Source organism: Oncorhynchus masou, unplaced genomic scaffold (assembly GCF_036934945.1).
Source record: "Oncorhynchus masou masou isolate Uvic2021 unplaced genomic scaffold, UVic_Omas_1.1 unplaced_scaffold_2015, whole genome shotgun sequence".
Taxonomy (NCBI): Eukaryota; Metazoa; Chordata; class Actinopteri; order Salmoniformes; family Salmonidae; genus Oncorhynchus; species Oncorhynchus masou.
The window spans coordinates 1-24,311 of NW_027008504.1; the positions used below are offsets into that span (position 1 = coordinate 1).

General features: G+C 44.6%; 1 long non-coding RNA gene across 1 annotated transcript; it reads right to left on the reverse strand.

Annotated features, from left to right (window-relative positions):
• Positions 1-3,327: 3,327 nt before the first annotated feature.
• On the reverse strand, positions 3,328-23,992 carry LOC135532769 (uncharacterized). Its single transcript, XR_010454389.1, has 3 exons — positions 23,810-23,992; positions 5,648-5,678; positions 3,328-3,388 (listed from the first exon to the last, which is right to left on the reverse strand). It is a non-coding gene; the product is annotated as an uncharacterized LOC135532769 (long non-coding RNA).
• Between the last annotated feature and the right edge of the window lie 319 nt (positions 23,993-24,311).

The following is a 24,311-nucleotide window of genomic DNA, read 5'->3' on the forward strand; positions in this document are numbered from 1 at the left end:
GAGGTTATGGTTAGGATTGTGTTAACTAGAAGAGGTTATGGTTAGGGTTGTGTTAACTAGAGGTTATGGTTAGGGTTGTGTTAACTAGAGGAGGTTATGGAGGGTTGTGTTAACTAGAGAGGTTATGGTTAGGGTTGTGTTAACTAGAGGAGGTTATGGTTAGGGTTATGTTAACTAGAAGAGGTTATGGTTAGGTTGTGTTAACTAGAGAAGGTTATGGCTAGGGTTGTGTTAACTAGAGGAAGAGGTTATGTTAATTAGGGTATGGTTGTTAACTAGATGGAGTGTTAATGGTTAGGGTTGTGTTAACTAGAGGAGGTTATGGTTAGGGTTGTGTTAACTAGAGGAGGTTATGGTTAGGGTTATGTTAACTAGAAGAGGTTATGGTTAGGGTTGTGTTAACTAGAGGAGGTTATGGTTAGGGTTGTGTTAACTAGAGGTTATGGTTAGGGTTGTGTTAACTAGAGGATGTAATGGTTAGGGTTGTGTTAACTAGAGAGGTTATGGTTAGGGTTATGTTAACTAGAAGAGGTTATGGTTAGGATTGTGTTAACTAGAGGAGGTTATGGTTAGGTTGTGTTAACTAGAAGAGGTTATGGTTAGGTTGGGTTAACTAGAGGAGGTTATGGTTAGGGTTGTGTTAACTAGAAGAGGTTATGGTTAGGGTTATGTTAACTAGAGGAGGTTATGGTTAGGGTTGTGTTAACTAGGTTATGGTTAGGTTATGTTAACTAGAGGAGGTTATGGGGTTGTGTTAACTAGAAGAGGTTATGGTTAGGGTTGTGTTAACTAGAAGAGGTTATGGTTAGGGTTGTGTTAACTAGAAGAGGTTATGGTTAGGGTTATGTTAACTAGAAGAGGTTATGGTTAGGGTTGTGTTAACTAGAGGAGGTTATGGTTAGGTTGTGTTAACTAGAGGAGGTTATGGTTAGGGTTGTGTTAACTAGAAGAGGTTACTAGAAGAGGTTATGGTTAGGGTTATGTTAACTAGAAGAGGTTATGGTTAGGGTTGTGTTAACTAGAGAAGGTTATGGCTAGGGTTGTGTTAATTAGAGGTTATGGTTAGGGTTCTGTTAACTAGAGGAGGTTATGTTTAGGGTTGTGTTAACTAGAGGAGGTTATGGCTAGGGTTATGTTAACTAGAGGAGGTTATGGTTAGGGTTATGTTAACTAGAGGTTATGGGTAGGGTTGTGTTAACTAGAGGAGGTTATGGTTAGGGTTATGTTAACTAGAGGTTATGGGTAGGGTTGTGTTAACTAGAGGAGGTTATGGCTAGGGTTGTGTTAACTAGAGGAGGTTATGGCTAGGGTTGTGTTAACTAGAGGAGGTTATGGTTAGGGTTCTGTTAACTAGAGACGGTTATGGTTAGGGTTATGTTAACTAGAGGTTATGGTTAGGGTTATGTTAACTGGAGGAGGTTATGGTTATGGTTGTGTTAACTAGAGGTTATGGTTAGGGGTTAGAGGATGTTATGGTTAGGGTTAACTAGAGGATGTTGTGGTTAGAGTTGTGTTAACTAGAGTTTATGGTTAGGGTTGTGTTAACTAGAGGAGGTTATGGTTAGGGTTGTGTTAACTAGAGGTTATGGTTAGGGTTGTGTTAACTAGATGAGGTTATGGTTAGGTTGTGTAACTAGAGATTAGGTTGTGTTAACTAGAGGTTATGGTTAGGTTGTGTTAACTAGAGGAGGTTATGGTTAGGGTTATGTTAACTAGAGGATGTTAAGGTTAGAGTTGTGTTAACTAGAGGTTATGGTTAGGGGTATGTTAACTAGAGGAGGTTATGGTTAGGGTTATGTTAACTAGAAGAGGTTATGGTTTGGGTTATGTTAACTAGAAGAGGTTATGGTTAGGGTTATGTTACCTAGAGGAGGTTATGGTTAGGGTTGTGTTAACTAGAAGAGGTTATGGTGAGGGTTGTGTTAACTAGAAGAGGTTATGGTGAGGGTTGTGTTAACTAGAAGAGGTTATGGTGAGTGTTGTGTTAACTAGAGGATGTTAAGGTTAGGGTTATGTTAACTAGAAGAGGTTATGGTTAGAGTAATGTTACCTAGAGGAGGTTATGGTTAGGGTTGTGTTAACGAGAGGAGGTTATGTTAACTAGAGGTTCTGTTAACTAGAGGTTATGATTAGGGGTGTGTTAACTAGAGGAGGTTATGGTTAGGGTTATGTTATCTTGAGGAGGTCATGGTTAGGGTTGTGTTAACTAGAGGAGGTTATGGTTAGGGTTATGTTAACTAGAGGTTATAGTTAAGGTTGTGTTAACTAGAGGTTATGGTTAATGGTTATGGGTTGTGTTAACTAGAGGTTATGGTTAGGGTTGTGTTAACTAGAGGAGGTTATGGGGTTGTGTTAACTAGGAGGTTATGGTTAGGTTGTGTTAACTAGGTTATGGTTAGGGTTAACTAGAGGTTATATTAGGGTTGTGTTAAATAGAGTTTATGGTTATAACTAGAGGTTAGGGTTAGGTTATGTTAACTAGAGGAGGTTATGGTTAGGGTTGTGTTAACTAGAGGAGGTTGTGTTATGGTTATGGGGTAACTGTTGTTAGGGTTATGTTAACTAGGTTAGGATGTTCTAGAGGAGGTTATGGTTAGGGCTGTGTTAACTAGAGGTTAACTAGAAGAGGTTATGGTTAGGGTTATGTTACCTAGAGGAGGTTATGGTTAGGGTTATGTTAATTAGAGGTTATCATTAGGGTTATGTTAACTAGAGGTTATGATTAGGGTTGTGTTAACTAGAGGAGGTTATGGTTAGGGTTATGTTAACTAGAGGAGGTTATGGTTAGGGTTGTGTCAACTAGAGGAGGTTATGGTTAGGGTTGTGTTAACTAGAGGTTATAGTTAGGGTTATGTTAATTAGAGGTTATCATTAGGGTTGTGTTAACTAGAGGTTATGGTTAGGGTTGTGTTAACTAGAAGAGGTTATGGTTAAGATTGTGTTAACTAGTGGTTATAGTTAGGGTTATGTTAATTAGAGGTTATCATTAAGGTTTTGTTAACTCAAGGTTATGGTTAGGGTTGTGTTAACTAGAGAAGGTTATGGTTAGGGTTGTGTTAACTCGAGGTTATGGTTAGAGTTATGTTACCTAGAGGAGGTTATGGTTAGGGTTATGTTACCTAGAGGAGGTTATGGTTAGGATTGTGTTAACTAGAGAAGGTTATGGTTAGGGTTGTGTTAACTAGAGGAGGTTATGGTTAGGGTTGTGTTAACTAGAGGTTATGGTTAGGGTTATGTTACCTAGAGGAGGTTATGGTTCAGGTTGTGTTAACTAGAGGTTATGGTTAGGGTTGTGTTAACTAGAGGTTATGGTTCAGGTTGTCTTACCTACGGGTTCCACCAGGTCAACGTGGTCCACAAAGTCCCTCTTCCCCAGGTACACTGTGAGCTGCGGATGACAACAGTGGCTTTCAGACAATAGTGTTATGAGATAATGAGTTTAAGTACCAGATTTCACGGTTCTAAAAAGTCAAATATCATATATATTTATATATTTTTTGGACTAAAATATCACATACCCTTCAAAAAAAGTAATAATTTAAATATACAAACACAAGAAAGTGTATATGTTACAATTGTCTCAACTGTGTAAATATTGATGAATATTGATGAATATTGATGAATATTGATTAATATTGATGAATATTGATGAATAACTGATTTCATAAAGAGGAAGTATCTTCAGGCTTCTGTAAGTATTTCTCTCTACGAACATCAACTATGTCTGTCCCCAATATCCCCTGTTCATCCTGTGGTTGACCAGGAGAACTCTGCTTAGAACCCTGTTTAGACCCTGAGTAGAACCCTGTTTAGAACCCTGAGTAGAACCCCGATTAAAACCATGTTTAGAACCCTGTGTGGAACCCTGTTTAGAACCCTGTGTGGAACCCTGTTTAGAACCCTGTGGAGAACTATATTAAGAACCCTGTGGACAACCCTGTGTATAACCCTGTTTAGAACACTGTGGAGAACCCTGAGTAGAACCATGTGTGGAACCCTGTGTAGAATCCTGACACGACCAGCTTGCTAAAGAGAGCAGGAGCTGAGTCAGCTCCAGACAACTAGCCATCTACTCTGCTGTGACCTACAGACTACTATACAAGGAGACACAGGCATGACCCAGCCAGCGCCGCCCAACCAGCCCCGCCCAGCCAGCCCCGCCCCCGCCCAGCCAGCCCCGCCCAGCCAGCCCCGCCCAGTCTGCATGACCCAGCCAGCACATCCCAGTCTGCATGACCCAGCCAGCACAGCCCAGTCTGCATGACCCAGCCAGCACAGCCCAGTCTGCATGACCCAGCCAGCACAGCCCAGTCTGCATGACCCAGCCAGCACAGCCCAGTCTGCATGACCCAGCCAGCACCACCCAGCCAGCATCGCCTAGCCAGCACGGCCCAGACAGGAGAATCAACAGAGTCCTATTGACCCTAACCCTAGCTCCAGTTACCTGGAGATAGCAGCCAGCAGCTATAATGACTACCTATCTGGTAGCAGATAGCAGCTATAATGCATCGTAGCTGGAGATAGCAGCTATAATGCTATCAGCTGGAAATAGCAGCTATAATAAGACATCTGGTAGCTGGAGATAGCAGCTATAATCTACCTATCTGTAGCTGGAGATAGCTAGCTCCAGCTATAATGACTACCTATCTGATAGCTGGAGATAGCAGCTATAATGACTACCTATCTGGTAGCTGGAGATAGCAGCTATAATGACTACCTATCTGGTAGCTGGAGATAGCAGCTATAATGACTACCTATCTGGTAGCTGGAAATAGCAGCTATAATAACTACCTATCTGGTAGCTGGAGATAGCAGCTATAATGACTACCTATCTGGTAGCTGGAGATAGCAGCTATAATGACTACCTATCTGGTAGCTGGAGATAGCAGCTATAATGACTACCTATCTGGTAGCTGGAGATAGCAGCTATAATAACTACCTATCTGGTAGCTGGAGATAGCAGCTATAATGACTACCTATCTGATAGCTGGAGATAGCACCTATAATAACTACCTATCTGATAGCTGGAGATAGCAGCTATAATGACTACCTATCTGGTAGCTGGAGATAGCAGCTATAATAACTACCTATCTGGTAGCTGGAAATAGCAGCTATAATAACTACCTATCTGGTAGCTGGAGATAGCAGCTATAATGACTACCTATCTGATAGCTGGAGATAGCAGCTATAATGACTACCTATCTGATAGCTGGATAGCTATAAACTACCTATCTGATAGCTGGAGATAGCAGCTATAATAACTACCTATCTGATAGCTGGAGATAGCAGCTATAATAACTACCTATCTGATAGCTGGAGATAGCAGCTATAATAACTACCTTTCTGGTAGCTGGAGATAGCAGCTATAATAACTACCTTTCTGGTAGCTGGAGATAGCAGCTATAATAACTACCTATCTGATAGCTGGAGATAGCAGCTATAATAACTATCAGATAGGTAGTTATTATTGCTGCTATCGCCAGCTAAATGAAACCTTTGAAAAGTATTATGACGTACGACTGGTTACACCGTTGATGAAAAACACTTTAATGGAGGTTAGTTGATTCCTTCTGGATTGTCTAAGACATGTCTTAGTAGAGGAATGTTGCTCATTGTGTAATTATTAATAACACAAAGTATAACTCACCTTTCCATTGGGACTTGCTTTTTTGAATACCCTGACAAATGACACAGAGAGACAGAGAGAGATAGATAGAAAGGGGAGAGAGAGAGAGAGACAAGGGGGGGAGAGAGAGAGAGACAAGGGGAGGAGAGAGAGAGAGAGAGACGGAGGGAGAGAGAAGGGGGGAGAGATGGGGGGAGAGAGAGACAAGGGGGAGAGAGAGAGGGGGAGAGAGACAATGGGGAGAGAGAGAGACAAGGGGGAGAGAGAGACAAGGGGGGAGAGAGAGAGAGAGAGACGGGGGAGAGAGAAGGGGGGGGGAGAGAGACGGGGGGAGAGAGAGAGGGGGAGAGAGAGATGGGGGAGAGAGAGAAGGGGGGAGAGGGAGGGAGAGAGAGAGACAAGGGGGAGAGAGAGAGGGGGAGATGGAGAGACAAGGGGGGAGAGAGAGAGAGAGACGGGGGGGAGAGAGAAGGGGGAGAGAGAGAGATGGGGGAGAGAGAGACAAGGGGGAGAGAGAGAGGGGAGGGAGAGAGAGACAAGGGGGAGAGAGAGAGGGGGGGAGAGAGAGAGACAAGGGGGAGAGAGAGAGAGAGAGAGGGGGAGAGAGAGAGATTTAGGAGTTGATATCATTTCTCAATCAGTTTCTTCATTCAAATAAACAACGAAACCAAACTAGATGCAACAATGACCATTCAAACCAACAGAATATCTTGATGTGGCCATATTTGGCCAATCAGACAGTACCAGTTCCATATTTGGCCAATCAGACTGTACCAGGTCCATATTTGGCCAATCAGACTGTACCAGTTCCATATTTGTCCAGTCAGACTGTACCAGGTCCATATTTGGTCAGTCAGACTGTACCAGGTCCATATTTGTCCAGTCAGACTGTACCAGGTCCATATTTGGCCAGTCAGACTGTACCAGGTCCATATTTGACCAATCAGACTGTACCAGGTCCATATTTGACCAGTCAGACTGTACCAGTTCCATATTTGGCCAATCAGACAGTACCAGTTCCATATTTGTCCAGTCAGACTGTACCAGGTCCATATTTGGTCAGTCAGACTGTACCAGTTCCAAATTTGTCCAGTCAGACTGTACCAGGTCCATATTTGGTCAGTCAGACTGTACCAGGTCCATATTTGGTCAGTCAGACTGTACCAGGTCCATATTTGGCCAGTCAGACTGTACCAGGTCCATATTTGGTCAGTCTTTAGACTGTACTAGTTGCATATTGGCCTCCAGTCTTAGATTGTAGGTTATATAATGATGTGCCATACTGGATCACACCAAGGTTATTATAGTACAATTGGAGAAACTATCTGAAATAAAAAAGTATGTTTCTTTTTTTTCTAATGGGGTTTTCGAGCTTCTGATTCTGGTGGGTAAATGCTTGGGTCTGAAACCTGATAGGACCATAGGAGTGAACAATGGCGGCAGCAAACCCGACACCAGCAGTGGTCGGTCGCAAAAAGGCAATGCCACGTGTGGGATTATTTTGAGTACATTGAACACTGCAAAATTTAGTTTTTGAATGAAATGTGTAAAGGTGACTTGAATGTCATATGATGGTAATACTAGTTCAGTATCTCTTCAGCATGGAACACCTAAAAGGTTTAGCGTGAAGAGAGGAATTCGTCAAGGATGTCCCAGTTCACCATTACTGTTAATTGGCTATCAGTCAATTAGCAGGTGACACTACTCTATTCCTTAAGAACACAGCACAGATGCCAGCATTTTAAACATTCTGGTTTAAATGTAAATATGAAAAAAAGTGAATTAATGGCTATTCATGATCACCCTTTGATTACTGTTCATTATATACCAGTTAAAGATTAAGTCATAATATTTAGATATTGTAATTACAAAGGATTTAACATTTTGGGAAAAGTCCAATTTATATAGAATAATTGACAGAAGAGTCAAACTATTCTCAAAAGATGGCTACAAAGGGAGTCATGCATTTTTGGACACATTCCACTTACTAAAATGGAGAGTCTACCAAGACTAACTAATCCAGATGAGTCATTAGCTACAGTATGCCTGACAAGTTAATCAGTGTTAATCAATGACAATTTCGTTTAAAAAAATAATCATTATTTAAGAAAAGGGGATATTGTGAAGTATATTGAGGAAGGTGGTCTGAAAATGCAATTGACTTTGATCCAATTAATGGTACCATCAAGTTAAAATGGTTGCAATGTTTAATAAAAAACATATGAACATATTTCATTATTATATTTCATTCACAAATGTTTATGGAAAAATACCCCTGTTTATTGTCTTCTAAAATGAGGTAAAGTTATATAAACAATCTTTCAAATTGGTTAATTCCAAACAAGCCCTTGATGTTTATAATAATCTCTGTAATTTGATTTCTGAATAAACCAGCCTGTGTATTTGTTTTTATTTTTTTAAATATGTTTGCTCAGTATGTTGAATTGTGTCAGAAGTGTAAGGAACAGAGATGAAAAACCCAACCAACCTCAAAGTTCATCTGAACTGCACCCACAAAAGAATTAAAGACAAAGGTGTGATATTATTAATGATATTATTAATTAATTAGAGATGTTAATTTTATTTTTGCAATCCGTCAGGAAACGACTCCTGGTATTATGAACAGACATAAAATGAGACTTGAAAAAATGTGTAGAATTACAGAAGATGAGCTTAAAACATTTTTCTCTCCGTCGACAAAAAGGGCGTGAACAGTTGGAACAGGTTTGGGGTCGCAACTACGCTGATAAATGACAATATCCATCTGGACCTTTGCCACCTAGGAAATGTGTGCGACTGGACCATATTGTTGACTGTATGTTTTGTTTATTCCATGTGTAACTCTGTTTTTGTTGTTGTTGTATGTGTCGAATTGCTACGCTTTATCTTGGCCAGGTCGTAGTTGCAAATGAGAACTTGTTCTCAACTAGCCTAACAGGTTAAATAAAGGCGAAATAAATAAATAAATAAAAATGTCACATAGTACTGGAGTACCTCTGCTATAGGCCTACAACACATAAATGTCTCCTAACCTACCATGTACTGGAGTACCTCTGCTATAGGCCTACAACACATAAATGTCTCCTAACCTACCATGTACTGGAGTACCTCTGCTATAGGCCTACAACACATAAATGTCTCCTAACCTACCATGTACTGGAGTACCTCTGCTATAGGCCTACAACACATAAATGTCTCCTAACCTACCATGTACTGGAGTACCTCTGCTATAGGCCTACAACACATACATGTCTCCTAACCTACCATGTACTGGAGTACCTCTGCTATAGGCCTACAACACATAAATGTCTCCTAACCTACCAGGTATAAGGCTACTTTCTGTCACTAACACTAAATCATATAAAAACAAAATATAATATATATATTTTTTTCAAATTGAAACCACATATTTGAGCCAGTTTGCTACAGCAGCAAAATAATCCTGCAACGCGTCAGGAAATGTGAATTATTATGTGGATTATAAATAATGGACATTGTAATGGTTGATACGTTTTTCATTAGTGTAAATCAAGTTTGAAAGTGAAAAGTGGAAATTACAAATACACTAAAAGTCAAATACACTACAAGTTTGCATTTCCTGCTAATGCAGGAAAATTCTCAGCTAAAAAAAAATCTAAAATCAAATTAAGATTAATTTAAGATCCTACATATGTAGTAAATCAAGTCTGAAAACTAACTGAAACCCTCCCATCCACCCAAAAAAAAACAAATAGAAATAAAAAATGAATAGAAAATCACTAAACTATAATAACCTTAGATAACATCAGAATGTTGCCAAGCCCATTATTTACATGTTCCATTCTAGATCGTCCCTGTGTTAACATCAGAGCAGCATGGCTCTAGTACAACACACTGACTCTCTGAGCTCAGCATAACAGCACTAGTTGAAGCATGAACTAAGTACAAAATAATACTAATCTGCAACATCAACAACACATCACACACACCCACGTGAAGTGTTTACAACACCGAAGTTGGTAAATACGACATGATTTGTTAGACCAAACGGGAAAAACGTCCGTGTGAGCATTTGAAATAAGATCAGGATAGAACTAGCGGGATCAACAAAAAATGTTATCGAGGTAGTCCAACATTGTTCCAGACATGCAACCATCCCAGAGGAGAAAGGATGGTCTTTAGCCAGCCACATACCAAGCAGTTACACCTGATTCATCCTAACGAGTCAAAGTACAGAATAATAAATCAAGCATTTTGTCAACGTTGATGACAGTTTGGAAACTGGAGGTAGGCTGTTTCCCTGCTACGTTGGGAAGTCACTCACAAATGTATCTTTGATACTGATGTTATTAGCAACTTCTGGGGACAGTGTGGGGTAGCTACTGTAATTAGCTTTAGCTTGGTACCAAGCACCAATGCAACCAGACTGAAAACAATGACCAGAAACTGCAATAATTTTAAATATTTTTTAGCAATGATTTAGGAATCCATGTGTCTAAGTATTATAGTGTAATCCATATGGAATAACTCTGTAAAGAATGAATGAACGTGTCAAATTATCAGGGTGACATGCAGTCATATTCAGGTCCTGATTGGTCAAAAAGCTCATTTGACGCATCAAATTGTGTTATTTGACAAATATCTTTTTTTTAATCGTTGTTGACCCAAACAGCATTCCATACTCAGCAGGCCTATAGCACAACACTGACTCTCTGAGGCTTCTAATACTGTACAACCAGGACGGGAGACACCATGACACTTTTGGCTATATTCTATTGGTTTCATTGCTCCAGTCAAGCTTAATCAAACGCAGTTCAAGTGTTTGAAAGATAACAAATAGTATTTGGATCCAGGTCGGTCACTTACTCAGTTTACTCAGCACTGATGGCACTCTCCTATCCAGACTGTTAAATGGTGTCCAATGCAATTACTGTACCTCCCTGTCCTCCCTCGTATCGTCCTTCCCTCCCTGCCTCTCTGTCCTCCCTCCGTATCCTCCCTGTCCTCCCTCCGTATCCTCCCTTCCTGTCTTCCCTCCCTATCCTCCCTCCTGTATCTTCCCTGTTCTCATTCCCCCTTGCCTCCCTCACGTTTTTCCCGCGCTTTCTTCCCTCCCCCTCTCTGTCCTCCCTCTCTCCCTCCAGCCCCTGGTCCTCTACTCTGGACAGTAACAAGAGGAAGTAGGGGCTGGTCCTCTACTCTGCTCTGGACAGTACCAAGAGGAAGTAGGGGCTGGTCCACTACAGTGCTCTGGACAGTAACAAGAGGAAGTAGGGGTTGGTCCTCTACTCTGGACAGTAACAAGAGGAAGTAGGGGCTGGTCCTCTACTCTGGACAGTAACTAGAGGAAGTAGGGGTTGGTCCTCTACTCTGGACAGTAACAAGAGGAAATAGGGGCTGGTCCTCTACTCTGGACAGTAACTATAGATAATAAACAGTGAGTAGCAGCAGTGTAAAAACAAAGGGGGGGGGGTGTCAATGTAAATAATTTGGGTGGCCATTTCATCAAGGCCATTGGATGGATACTGGAACATATTCCAGTCTGTGCTAGCAAAAAGCAAAAAAGTCCTGCAGCGTAGCATCTGCATTATCTGACCACTTCCTTATTGAGTGAGTCACTGGTACTTCCTGGTTGAGTTTTTGCTTGTAAGCAGGAATCAGGAGGATAGAATTATGGTCAGATTTTCCAAATGGAGAGCGAGGGAGAGCGTTGAATGCATCTCTGTGTGTGGAGTAAAGGTGGTCTAGAGTTTTTTTCCCTCTGGTTGCACATGTGACATGCTGGTAGAAATGAGGTGACACGGATTTAAGTTTGCCTGCATTAAAGTCCCCGGCCACTGGGGGCGCCGCTTCTTGATGAGCGTTTTCTTGTTTGCTTGTTGCCTTATACAGCTCGTTGAGTGGCCTTATACAGCTGGTTGAGAGCGGTCTTAGTGCCAGCATCGGTTTGTGGTGGTAAATAGACGGCTACGAAAAATATAGATGAGAACTCTCTTGGTAAATAAATAGTGTGGTCTACAGCCTATCATTAGGTTCTCTACCTCAGGTGAGCAATACCTCGAGCCTTCTTTAATATTAGAAATTGCGCACCAGCCGGTATTGACAAATAGATACACACCACCACCCCTCGTCTTACCAGACGTAGCTGTTCTGTCCTGCCGATGCACGGAAAACCCAGCCGACTGTATATTATCCATGTCATCGTTCAATCACGACTCGGTGAAACATAAGATATAAGAGTTTTTAATGTCCCGTTGGTCGGATAGACTCGAACGGAGATCATCCAGTTTATTCTCCAGTGATTGGCCAATAGAACGGATGGTAGAGGTGGGTTACCCACTTGCCGACGAATTCTCACAAGGCACCCTGAACTCTGCCCCCTGTATTTCCATCTTTTCTTCACGCAAATCACAGGGATTTGGGCCTGGTCATGGAGAAGCAGAAAATAATTCACGTCGGACTCATTAAAGAAACAATCTTTGTCCAGTACGAGGTGAGTAATCGCTGTTCTGATATCCAGAAGTTATTTTTGGTCATAAGAGACGATAGCAGCAACATAAGTTTCAAACAATGCGAGAAAACACACAAAATAGCACAGTTTGTTAGGAGCCCGTAAAACGTCTGCCATCCTCTCCGGCGCCTCTGCCTCTCTGTCTGCGATCAAATGCAGATTTTTCTATTTGCTTTCTAGACCCTATCAATCAATCATCTCCTGCTGCTCCGGTCTGCTTTCTAGACCCTATCAATCAATCATTCTCTATTGGCAACATAGCCTGCTGAAACTCAATTGAAATTGAAATTGAAATTGAAATTGAGAGAGAGAGAGAGAGAGAGAGAGAGAGAGAGAGAGAGAGAGAGAGAGAGAGAGAGAGAGGCCTAGGAAGGCAGAGCAGGGGTTGGGAGGCAGATAAGTGGAAGAGTAGAGAGAGAGGGAGGAAGAGAGAGAGAGACAGAGACAGGAGTCCAGGAAGGCAGAGCAGGGGTTGGGAGGCAGATAAGTGGAAGACTAGAGTGAGAGAGAGGGGGAGGAAGATAGAGAGGGGGAGTGGATAGGGGAAGGAGGGATGACAGTCTCTCCCTGATTAACACACAGGCCACGACAGACATCGCTGCCTTCAGTAGGAAGATGCAAACAAGCTTTCACTTTTCCCCCAAATGCATGTCAGTGTCCACGATGATGGCTAACAGGATCAATGAAGAGCTCAGAGGCAGAGAGACAGAAAGCTAGCTAGTATCTATCTATGAGCAGAGAGACAGACGGCTAGCTAGTATCTATCTATGAAAACAGAGAGACAGCTAGCTAGTATCTTTCTATGAGCAGAGACAGAAAGCTAGCTAGTATCTATCTATGGGCAGAGAGACAGACAGCTAGCTAGTATCTATGAGCAGAGAGACAGACAGCTAGCTCGTATCTATCTATGCGCATAGAGACAGACAGCTAGCTAGTATCTATCTATGAAAACAGAGAGACAGCTAGCTAGTATCTATCTATGAGCAGAGAGACAGACAGCTAGCTAGTATCTATCTATGTGCAGAGAGACAGAGAGCTAGCTAGTATCTATCTATGTGCAGAGAGACAGACAGCTAGCTAGTATCTATCTATGAGCAGAGAGACAGACAGCTAGCTAGTATCTATCTATGAGCAGAGAGACAGACAGCTAGCTAGTATCTATATATGCGCAGAGAGACAGACAGCTAGCTAGTGTCTATCTATGAGCAGAGAGACAGACAGCTAGCTAGTAACTATCTATGGGCAGAGAGACAGACAGCTAGCTAGTATCTATCTATGCGCATAGAGACAGACAGCTAGCTAGTATCTATCTATGCGCAGAGTCAGACAGCTAGCTAGTATCTATCTATGAGCAGAGAAACAGACAGCTAGTATCTCTCTATGAGCAGAGAGACAGACAGCTAGCTAGTATCTATCTATGCGCAGAGAGACAGACAGCTAGCTAGTATCTATGAGCAGAGAGACAGACAGCTAGCTAGTATCTATCCATGAACACAAACAGAGAGACAGACAACTAGCTAGTAGATATCCATAAACAGAGACAGACAACGAGCTAGTAGATATCCATGAACACAAACAGAGAGACAGACAGCTAGCTAGTAGATATCCATGAACACAAACAGAGAGACAGACAGCTAGCTAGTAGATATCCATAAACAGAGACAGACAGCTAGCTAGTAGATAGCCATGAACACAAACAGAGACAGACAACTAGCTAGTAGATAGCCATAAACAGAGACAGACAGCTAGCTAGTAGATAGCCATGAACAGAGACAGACAGCTAGCTAGTAGATATCCATAAACAGAGACAGACAGCTAGCTAGTAGATATCCATGAACAGAGACAGACAGCTAGCTAGTAGATATCCATAAACAGAGACAGACAACTAGCTAGTAGATATCCATGAACAGAGACAGACAGCTAGCTAGTAGATATCCATAAACAGAGACAGACAGCTAGCTAGTAGATAGCCATGAACAGAGACAGACAGCTAGCTAGTAGATATCCATAAACAGAGACAGACAACTAGCTAGTAGATATCCATGAACAGAGACAGACAGCTAGCTAGTAGATAGCCATGAACAGAGACAGACAGCTAGCTAGTAGATAGCCATGAACAGAGACAGACAGCTAGCTAGTTGATATCCATAAACAGAGACAGACAACTAGCTAGTAGATATCCATAAACACAGACAGACAGACAGCTAGCTAGTAGATAGCCATAAACACAGACAGACAGCTAGCTAGTAGATATCCATGAACACAGACAGACAGCTAGCTAGTAGATAGCCATGAACAGTTTCAAAGTTATGTTTTGAAGTTTGGAGGTAAAGCCCATCATAAGCTGTGTACGTTGGAAAAGCCCCTACACTTCACCCAGCAACCCTTCTCCAGCAGGGCTTGACGCAATGAGACACATGGGAAACAGAAGGCCAATTTATTGTGAATGGCCAGAGACGATCCTTCTGTAGGGGACAGCGTGGATTCCCCGAGCAGTTCCCGGTATGTCAGATGCTTTCAGCCCCAATCCATAAATGAATCAAGAGCTCTTAACAAGGAGCCATTTAAGTCAATATACTGTACACTCTCCCCCAGCTTCCCACTCATCCCTAGCCAAGACAAATCCCTAGCCAAGACACACACACACACACACACACACACACACACACACACACACACACACACACACACACACACACACACACACACACACACACACACACACACCCCAGTGATATAGTGGTAAGTAAATAGGTGAATAAACATTGATCGCCGTTGGCAGTGAGTGAAGTAATGATCCCTGTGATTTCATTTTTTTTCAGAAAAAGTTGTGTAAACGCTCACGCAAATCTCTCTCGCTCTCTCACACGCACACACACACGTGTGTGTGTGTGTGTGTGTGTGTGTGTGTGTGTGTGTGAGTGAATAGGGTATTTGGGGGTCTCTGTCAACCTGCTAATTTCTGTTGCCACATGACAAGTCACATGGGATCAGCTCAACATCAAGGTCAAGGTTCACTGCCGTGGTTTGTCAGTATAGGTCCGACCTGGGTTCAAATACATGGGTATTTGTTATTCAAATACTATTTTCAAATACCTTGGTTAAATACCTAGTTATATGCATGGGTTAAACACCTTGGTTAAATGCCTGGGTTAACTACCTGGGTTAAATGTATGGGTATATACCCAGGTTAAATGTATGGGTTAAATACCTGGGTTAAATACCTGGGTTAAATGCCCGGGTTAATTTTATGGGTTAAATACCTTGGTTAAATTCCTGGGTTAAATACCCGGGTTAATTTTATGGGTTAAATACCTTGGTTAAATTCCTGGGTTAAATACCTTGGTTAAATACATGGGTTAAATACCTAGTTATATGCATGGGTTAAATATATGGGTTAAACACCTAGTTAAATGCCTGGGTTAAATACCTTGGTTATATGCATGGGTTAAATACCTGGGTTAATGCATGGGTTAAATGCATGGGTTAAATACCTTGGTTAAATTCCTGGGTTAAATGCCTGGGTTAAATGTATGGGTTAAATACCTAGTTACATACCGTGGTTATATGCATGGGTTAAATACCTTGGTTAAATTCATGGGTTAAATACCTGGGTTAAATGCATGGGTTAAATGCCTGGGTTAAATGCATGGGTTAAATACCTAGGTTAATTTTATGGGTTAAATATCTTGGTTAAATTCCTGGGTTAAATACCTTGGTTAAATTCCTGGCTTAAATGCCTGGGTTAAATACCTGGGCTAAATACCTGGGTTAAATACCTTGGTTAAATGCCTGGGTTAAATACCTGGGTTAAATTAATTGGTTAAATACCTTGGTTAAATACCTTGGTTAAATGCCTGGGTTAAATGCCTGGGTTAAATTAATTGGTTAAATACCTTGGTTAAATTAATTGGTTAAATGTATGGGTTAAATACCCGGGTTAAATACCTGGGTTAAATACCCGGGTTAAATACCTGGGTTAAATGTATGGGTTAAATACCCAGGTTAAATACCTGGGTTAAATGTATGGGTTAAATACCCAGGTTAAATACCAGGGCTAAATACCTGGGTTAAATGTATGGGTTAAATACCCAGGTTAAATACCAGGGTTAAATACATGGGTTAAATGTATAGGTTAAATTCATGGGTTAAATACCCAGGTTAAATGTATGGTTTAAATCCATAAGTTAAATACCTGGGTTAAATACCTGGGTTAAATGTATGGGTTAAATACCTGGGTTAAATATATGGGTTAAATGTATGGGTTAAATACCTGGGTTAAATGTATGGGTTAAATACCTGGGTTAAATGTATGGGTTAAATACATGGGTTAAATAACTGGGTTAAATGTATGGTTTAAATACCAGGGTTAAATGTATGGGTTAAATACCCGGGTTAAATGTATGGGTTAAATACCTGGGTTAAATGTATGGGTTAAATACCCGGGTTAAATACCTGGGTTAAATGTATGGGTTAAATACCCGGGTTAAATACCAGGGCTAAATACCTGGGTTAAATACCTGGGTTACATACCTGGGTTAAATGTATGGGTTAAATACCCAGGTTAAATACCAGGGTTAAATACATGGGTTAAATGTATAGGTTAAATTCATGGGTTAAATACCCAGGGTAAATGTATGGGTTAAATCCATAAGTTAAATACCTGGGTTAAATGTATGGTTTAAATGTATGGTTTAAATGTATGGGTTAAATACCTGGGTTAAATGTATGGGTTAAATGTATGGGTTAAATACCTGGGTTAAATGTATGGGTTAAATACATGGGTTAAATGTATGGGTTAAATACCTGGGTTAAATGTATGGGTTAAACACATGGGTTAAATGTATGGGTTAAATACCTGGGTTAAATGTATGGTTTAAATACCAGGGTTAAATGTATGGGTTAAATACCCAGGTTAAATGTATGGGTTAAATACCCGGGTTAAATGTATGGGTTATATACCCGGGTTAAATAATGGGTTAAATGTATAGGTTAAATTCATGGGTTAAATACCCAGGTTAAATGTATGGGTTAAATCCATAAGTTAAATACCTGGGTTAAATACCTGGGTTAAATGTATGGGTTAAATACCTGGGTTAAATGTATGGGTTTTTCTTTCAAATTTATTTGAAAGTCATTGAAATACCCTAAAGAGTATTTGAACCCAGGTCTGGTCAGGGTTAGGACAGTCTAATTGAAATACCCTAAATAGTATTTGAACCCAGGTCTGGTCAGGGGTAGGACAGTCTAATTGAAATAACCTAAATAGTATTTGAACCCAGGTCTGGTCAGGGTTAGGACAGTCTAATTGAAATACCCTAAATAGTATTTGAACCCAGGTCTGGTCAGGGTTAGGACAGTCTAATTGAAATACCCTAAATAGTATTTGAACCCAGGTCTGGTCAGGGTTAGGACAGTCTAATTGAAATACCCTAAATAGTATTTGAACCCAGGTCTGGTCAGGGTTAGGACAGTCTGTTTTTTTTTAGGTTAGTGCAGAATGTGTTAGGGCAGCCCCAGGCCCCAACCCAACCCCAACCAGTCTCAGTCAGCCCCAGTCTCAGTCAGTCCCAGTCTCAGTCAGTCCCAGTCTCAGTCAGTCCCAGCCTCAGTCAGCCCCAGCCTCAGTCAGTCCCAGTCTCAGTCAGCCCCAGTCTCAGTCAGTCCCAGTCTCAGTCAGTCCCAGTCTCAGTCAGCCCCAGTCTCAGTCAGTCCCAGTCTCAGTCAGTCCCAGTCTCAGTCAGCCCCAGCCTCAGTCAGTCCCAGTCTCAGTCAGCCCCAGTCTCAGTCAGTCCCAGTCTCAGTCAGTCCCAGTCTCAGTCAGCCCCAGCCTCAGTCAGTCCCAGCCTCAGTCAGTCCCAGTCTCAGTCAGTCCCAGCCTCAGTCAGTCCCAGTCTCAGTCAGCCCCAGTCTCAGTCAGTCCCAGTCTCAGTCAGTCCCAGTCTCAGTCAGTCCCAGCCTCAGTCAGTCCCAGTCCCAACCAGTCCCAGTCTCAGTCAGTCCCAGCCTCAGTCAGTCCCAGTCTCAGTCAGTCCCAGTCTCAGTCAGTCCCAGTCTCAGTCAGTCCCAGTCCCAACCAGTCCCAGTCTCAGTCAGTCCCAGCCTCAGTCAGTCCCAGCCTCAGTCAGTCCCAGTCTCAGTCAGTCCCAGTCTCAGTCAGTCCCAGTCTCAGTCAGTCCCAGCCTCAGTCAGTCCCAGCCTCAGTCAGTCCCAGTCTCAGTCAGTCCCAGCCTCAGTCAGTCCCAGCCTCAGTCAGTCCCAGCCTCAGTCAGTCCCAGTCTCAGTCAGTCCCAGCCTCAGTCAGTCCCAGTCTCAGTCAGTCCCAGCCTCAGTCAGTCCCAGTCTCAGTCAGTCCCAGTCTCAGTCAGTCCCAGTCTCAGTCAGTCCCAGCCTCAGTCAGTCCCAGTCTCAGTCAGTCCCAGCCTCAGTCAGTCCCAGCCTCAGTCAGTCCCAGCCTCAGTCAGTCCCAGCCTCAGTCAGTCCCAGTCTCAGTCAGCCCCAGTCTCAGTCAGCCCCAGTCTCAGTCAGTCCCAGTCTCAGTCAGTCCCAGTCTCAGTCAGTCCCAGTCTCAGTCAGTCCCAGCCTCAGTCAGTCCCAGTCTCAGTCAGTCCCAGTCCCAACCAGTCCCAGTCTCAGTCAGTCCCAGTCCCAACCAGTCCCAGTCTCAGTCAGTCCCAGCCTCAGTCAGTCCCAGTCTCAGTCAGTCCCAGTCTCAGTCAGTCCCAGTCCCAACCAGTCCCAGTCTCAGTCAGTCCCAGCCTCAGTCAGCCCCAGCCTCAGTCAGTCCCAGCCTCAGTCAGTCCCAGCCTCAGTCAGTCCCAGTCTCAGTCAGTCCCAGCCTCAGTCAGTCCCAGTCCCAACCAGTCCCAGTCTCAGTCAGTCCCAGCCTCAGTCAGTCCCAGTCTCAGTCAGTCCCAGCCTCAGTCAGTCCCAGTCTCAGTCAGTCCCAGTCTCAGTCAGTCCCAGTCTCAGTCAGTCCCAGCCTCAGTCAGTCCCAGTCTCAGTCAGCCCCAACCAGTCTCAGTCAGCCCCAACCAGTCTCAGTCAGCCCCAACCAGTCTCAGTCAGCCCCAACCAGTCTCAGTCAGCCCCAACCAGTCTCAGTCAGCCCCAACCAGTCTCAGTCAGCCCCAACCAGCCTCAGTCAGCCCCAGCCTCAGTCAGTCCCAGCCTCAGTCAGTCCCAGTCTCAGTCAGCCCCAACCAGTCTCAGTCAGCCCCAACCAGTCTCAGTCAGCCCCAACCAGCTCCAGTCTCAGTCAGCCCCAACCAGCTCCAGTCTCAGTCAGCCCCAACCAGCCCCAGTCTCTGTCAGTCTCAGTCAGCCCCAGTCTCAGTCAGCCCCAGTCTCAGTCAGCCCCAGTCTCAGTCAGTCAGTCCCAGTCCCAGTCAGCCCCAGTCTCAGTCAGTCAGCCCCAGTCTCAGTCAGCCCCAGTCTCAGTCAGCCCCAGTCTCAGTCAGTCAGTCCCAGTCCCAGTCAGCCCCAGTCTCAGTCAGTCAGCCCCAGTCTCAGTCAGCCCCAGTCTCAGTCAGCCCCAGTCTCAGTCAGCCGCACACAAGCCTAAGATCACCAAGCGCAATGCCAAGCTTCGGGTAGATTTGGTGTAAAGCTTGTCGCCATTGGACTCTGGAGCAGTGGAAATGTGTTCTCTGTAGTGATTAATCACGCTTCACCATCTGGCAGTCTGACAAACAAATTTGGGTTTTCCGTATGCCATGAGAACGCTACCTGTCCGACTGCATAGTGCCAAGTGTAAAGTTTGGTGGAGGAGGAATAATGGTCTGGGGCAGTTTTTCATGGTTCGGACCCCTTTAGTTCTAGTGAAGGGAATCCTAAGCGCTACAGCATACAGTGACATTCTATATGATTCGGTGCTTACAACTTTGTGGCAACTGTGTGGGGAAGGCCCTTTCCTGTTTCAGCATGACAATGCCCCCGTGCACAAAGCGAGGTCCATACAGAAATGGTTGGTCGAGATCGGTGTTGAAGAACTTCACTGGCCTGTACAGAGCCCTGACCTCAACCCCATCGAACACCTTTGGGATGAATTGGGACGCCGACTGTGAACCAGACCTAATCATCCAACATCAGTGCCCGACCTCATTAATGCTCGTGTCTGAATGGAAGAAAGTCTCCACAGCAACGTTCCATCATCTAGTGGAAAGCCTTCCCAGAAGAGTGGAGGCTGTTGTAGCAGCAACATTCCATCATCTAGTGGAAAGCCTTCCCAGAAGAGTGGAGGCTGTTATAGCAGCAATGTTCCTACATCTAGTGGAAAGCCTTCCCAGAAGAGTGGAGGCTGTTGTAGCAGCAACATTCCATCATCTAGTGGAAAGCCTTCCCAGAAGAGTGGAGGCTGTTATAGCAGCAATGTTCCAACATCTAGTGGAAAGCCTTCCCAGAAGAGTGGAGAATGTTATAGCAGCAATGTTACAGCATCTAGTGGAAAGCCTTCCCAGAAGAGTGGAGGCTGTTATAGCAGCAATGTTCCAACATCTAGTGGAAAGCCTTCCCAGAAGAGTGGAGGCTGTTATAGCAGCAATGTTACAACATCTAGTGGAAAGCCTTCCCAGAAGAGTGGAGGCTGTTATAGCAGCAATGTTCCAACATCTAGTGGAAAGCCTTCCCAGAAGAGTGGAGGCTGTTATAGCAGCAATGTTCCAACATCTGTTGGAAAGCCTTCCCAGAAGAGTGGAGGCTGTTATAGCAGCAATGTTCCAACATCTAGTGGAATGCCTTCCCAGAAGAGTGGAGGCTGTTATAGCAGCAATGTTCCAACATCTAGTGGAAAGCCTTCCCAGAAGAGTGGAGGCTGTTATAGCAGCAATGTTACAACATCTAGTGGAAAGCCTTCCCAGAAGAGTGGAGGCTGTTATAGCAGCAATGTTCCAACATCTAGTGGAAAGCCTTCCCAGAAGAGTGGAGGCTGTTGTAGCAGCAACATTCCATCATCTAGTGGAAAGCCTTCCCAGAAGAGTGGAGGCTGTTATAGCAGCAATGTTCCAACATCTAGTGGAAAGCCTTCCCAGAAGAGTGGAGGCTGTTATAGCAGCAATGTTACAACATCTAGTGGATAGCCTTCCCAGAAGAGTGGAGGCTGTTATGGCAGCAATGTTCCAACATCTAGTGGAAAGCCTTCCCAGAAGAGTGGAGGCTGTTATAGCAGCAATGTTCCAACATCTAGTGGAAAGCCTTCCCAGAAGAGTGGAGGCTGTTATAGCAGCAATGTTACAACATCTAGTGGATAGCCTTCCCAGAAGAGTGGAGGCTGTTATGGCAGCAATGTTCCAACATCTAGTGGAAAGCCTTCCCAGAAGAGTGGAGGCTGTTATAGCAGCAATATTCCAACATCTAGTGGAAAGCCTTCCTAGAAGAGTGGAGGCTGTTATAGCAGCAAAGGGGGGGGACCAACTCCATATTAATGGCTATGATTTTGGAATGAGATGTTCGACGAGCAGGTGTCCACATACTTTGGTCACGTAGTGGATTTATCTAACTCAGTTCATGTGGGGATGTGAAACCAGTACTTGTGATTGACATCTCTTGACAGTAGCGTACCACATCCTCTTCCATTAGAGCGATCTTCTCCATGGTATGATGTAACAATGGACAGGAAGCACAATCCGCACACCCCAAAATCAATCTCTCACTTCCTCTGAAATTAATCAGGTGGTTGGGGGTGCCTATGCTGTAGACCTCAGCTCCTCTGGGATTGTTGGGGCTGGATGGCAGGTAACCCTGTCCCCCTCAGCAGCTTCCCCAGAAAAAGAGGTCTGAGGTTGGGTAGCGAGAGGAGTCAGGCTGGGTAGCAAGAGGAGAGAGGCTGGGTAGCGAGAGGAAAGAGGCTGGGTAGCGAGAGGAAAGAGGCTGGGTAGCGGGAGGAGAGAGGCTGGGTAGCGAGAGGAAAGAGGCTGGGTAGCGAGAGGAAAGAGGCTGGGTAGAGAGAGGAGAGAGGCTGGGTAGCGAGAGGAAAGAGGCTGGGTAGCGAGAGGAAAGAGGCTGGGTAGAGAGAGGAGAGAGGCTGGGTAGCGAGAGGAAAGAGGCTGGGTAGCGAGAGGAAAGAGGCTGGGTAGAGAGAGGAGAGGCTGGGTAGCGAGAGGAAAGAGGCTGGGTAGCGAGAGGAGAGAGGCTGGGTAGCGAGAGGAGAGAGGCTGGGTAGCGGGAGGAGAGAGGCTGGGTAGCGAGAGGAGACAGGCTGGGTAGCGAGAGGAGAGAGGCTGGGTAGCGAGAGGAAAGAGGCTGGGTAGCGAGAGGAGTGAGGCTGGGTAGAGGGAGGAAAGAGAGAGGAGAGAGGCTGGGTAGAGAGAGGAAAGAGAGAGGAGAGAGGCTAGATAGAGGAGAAAGGCTAGGTAGAGAGAGGAGAGAGACTAGATAGAGAAAGGCTGTTGAGACTGGATAGAGAGAGGAGAGAGGGTGGATGGAGAGAGGAGAAAGGCTGGGTAGAGAGAGGAGAGAGGCTGGGTAGAGAGAGGGAGAGAGGTTGGGTAGAGAGAGGAGAGAGCCTGGGTAGCGAGAGGAGTGAGGCTGGGTAGAGAGAGGAGAGAGTCTGGGTAGAGAGAGGAAAGAGAGAGGAGAGAGGCTGGGTAGAGAGAGGAGAGAGGCTAGATAGAGAGAGGAGTGAGGCTGGATAGAGAGAGGAGAAGGGCTGGATAGAGAGAGGAGAAGGGCTGGATAGAGAGAGGAGAGAGGCTGGGTAGAGAGAGGAGAGGCTGGGTAGAGAGAGGAGAGAGGCTGGGTAGAGAGAGGAGAGAGGCTGGGTAGAGAGAGGAGAGAGGCTGGGTAGAGGGAGGAGAGAGGCTGGGTAGCGGGAGGAGAGAGGCTGGGTAGCGAGAGGAGAGAGGCTGGGTAGCGAGAGGAGAGAGGCTGGGTAGAGAGAGGAGTGAGGCTGGGTAGAGAGAGGAGAGATGCTGGATAGAGAGAGGAGAGAGGCTGGGGAGAGAGAGGAGAGGCTGGGTAGAGAGAGGAGAGAGGCTGGGTAGAGAGAGGAGAGAGGCTGGGTAGCGAGAGGAGAGAGGCTGGGTAGAGAGAGGAGAGGCTGGGTAGAGAGAGGAGAGAGGCTGCGTAGCGAGAGGAGAGAGGCTGGGTAGCGAGAGGAGAGAGGCTGGGTAGAGAGAGGAGAGAGGCTGGGTAGCGGGAGGAGAGAGGCTGGGTAGCGAGAGGAGAGAGGCTGGGTAGCGAGAGGAGAGAGGCTGGGTAGAGAGAGGAGAGAGGCTGGGTAGAGAGAGGAGTGAGGCTGGGTAGAGAGAGGAGAGATGCTGGATAGAGAGAGGAGAGAGGCTGGGGAGAGAGATGCTGTTGAGACTGCTAGCTGGGCAGCGATTTACAATGCTGGTGACTCAGAAACACAACAGATAACTAACTACCTTTGACATTACATTTACTGGGCAAATGATAGTTCTCTCTAACACGAACACAAGTTGAACATACGCAGCAACACACACAAGTGCGTGCACACACAAACACACACACACACACACACACACACACACACACACACACACACACACACACACACACACACACACACAGATGAAATAACAAAAGGGACACAGCATGGGGATCCTACAGCAGATAACACAGATGGAAGAGAAACCGCCATACTGTATGTAGTATCAGAATACAGCAATCATAGCTGCTATCATCTCCACCCTCCACAGCAACGTGGAAAAACACACATGATATTTCCTGCTTACCTTGTGCCTTTATCTCCCATGGTTGAGGACTGTTGGGTGGTAGAATCCCTCCTTTTCACCCTCAGTAAATAGACTGTTATGCCGTTGTGCAGAAAGGCACAGAGAGAGAGAGAGAGAGAGAGAGAGAGAGAGAGAGAGAGACAGGAAAGGGTGAGAGAAGAATGTTCTGATGTAAAGACTCAGGGTAGGTGGGTGGGTAAATTGAAGAGGAGGGGGGGGTCTACTCAGTTGGATGTCCCTCTCTCTCTCCCCGTGCCTTCTGTTTTCGGCGCTCTGTCTCCAGCTCAATGCACATAAAAGGGCATCTCCAGCGATGCCTGAGAAATAGCCTTAATAAGAAGAAACAGGTGATTCATCCATACAGCAGTCAGAACATCCAGCGCTCAGCTCAGTTGAGAGAATCATCCAGCAGATTATTGTCAGTAGGAATCTTCCTCTTCTTTCATCTAGGTTGTGTTCACATTCAGAAGCGCTGAACTGCTGCTAGCACTCTTCTATGTCT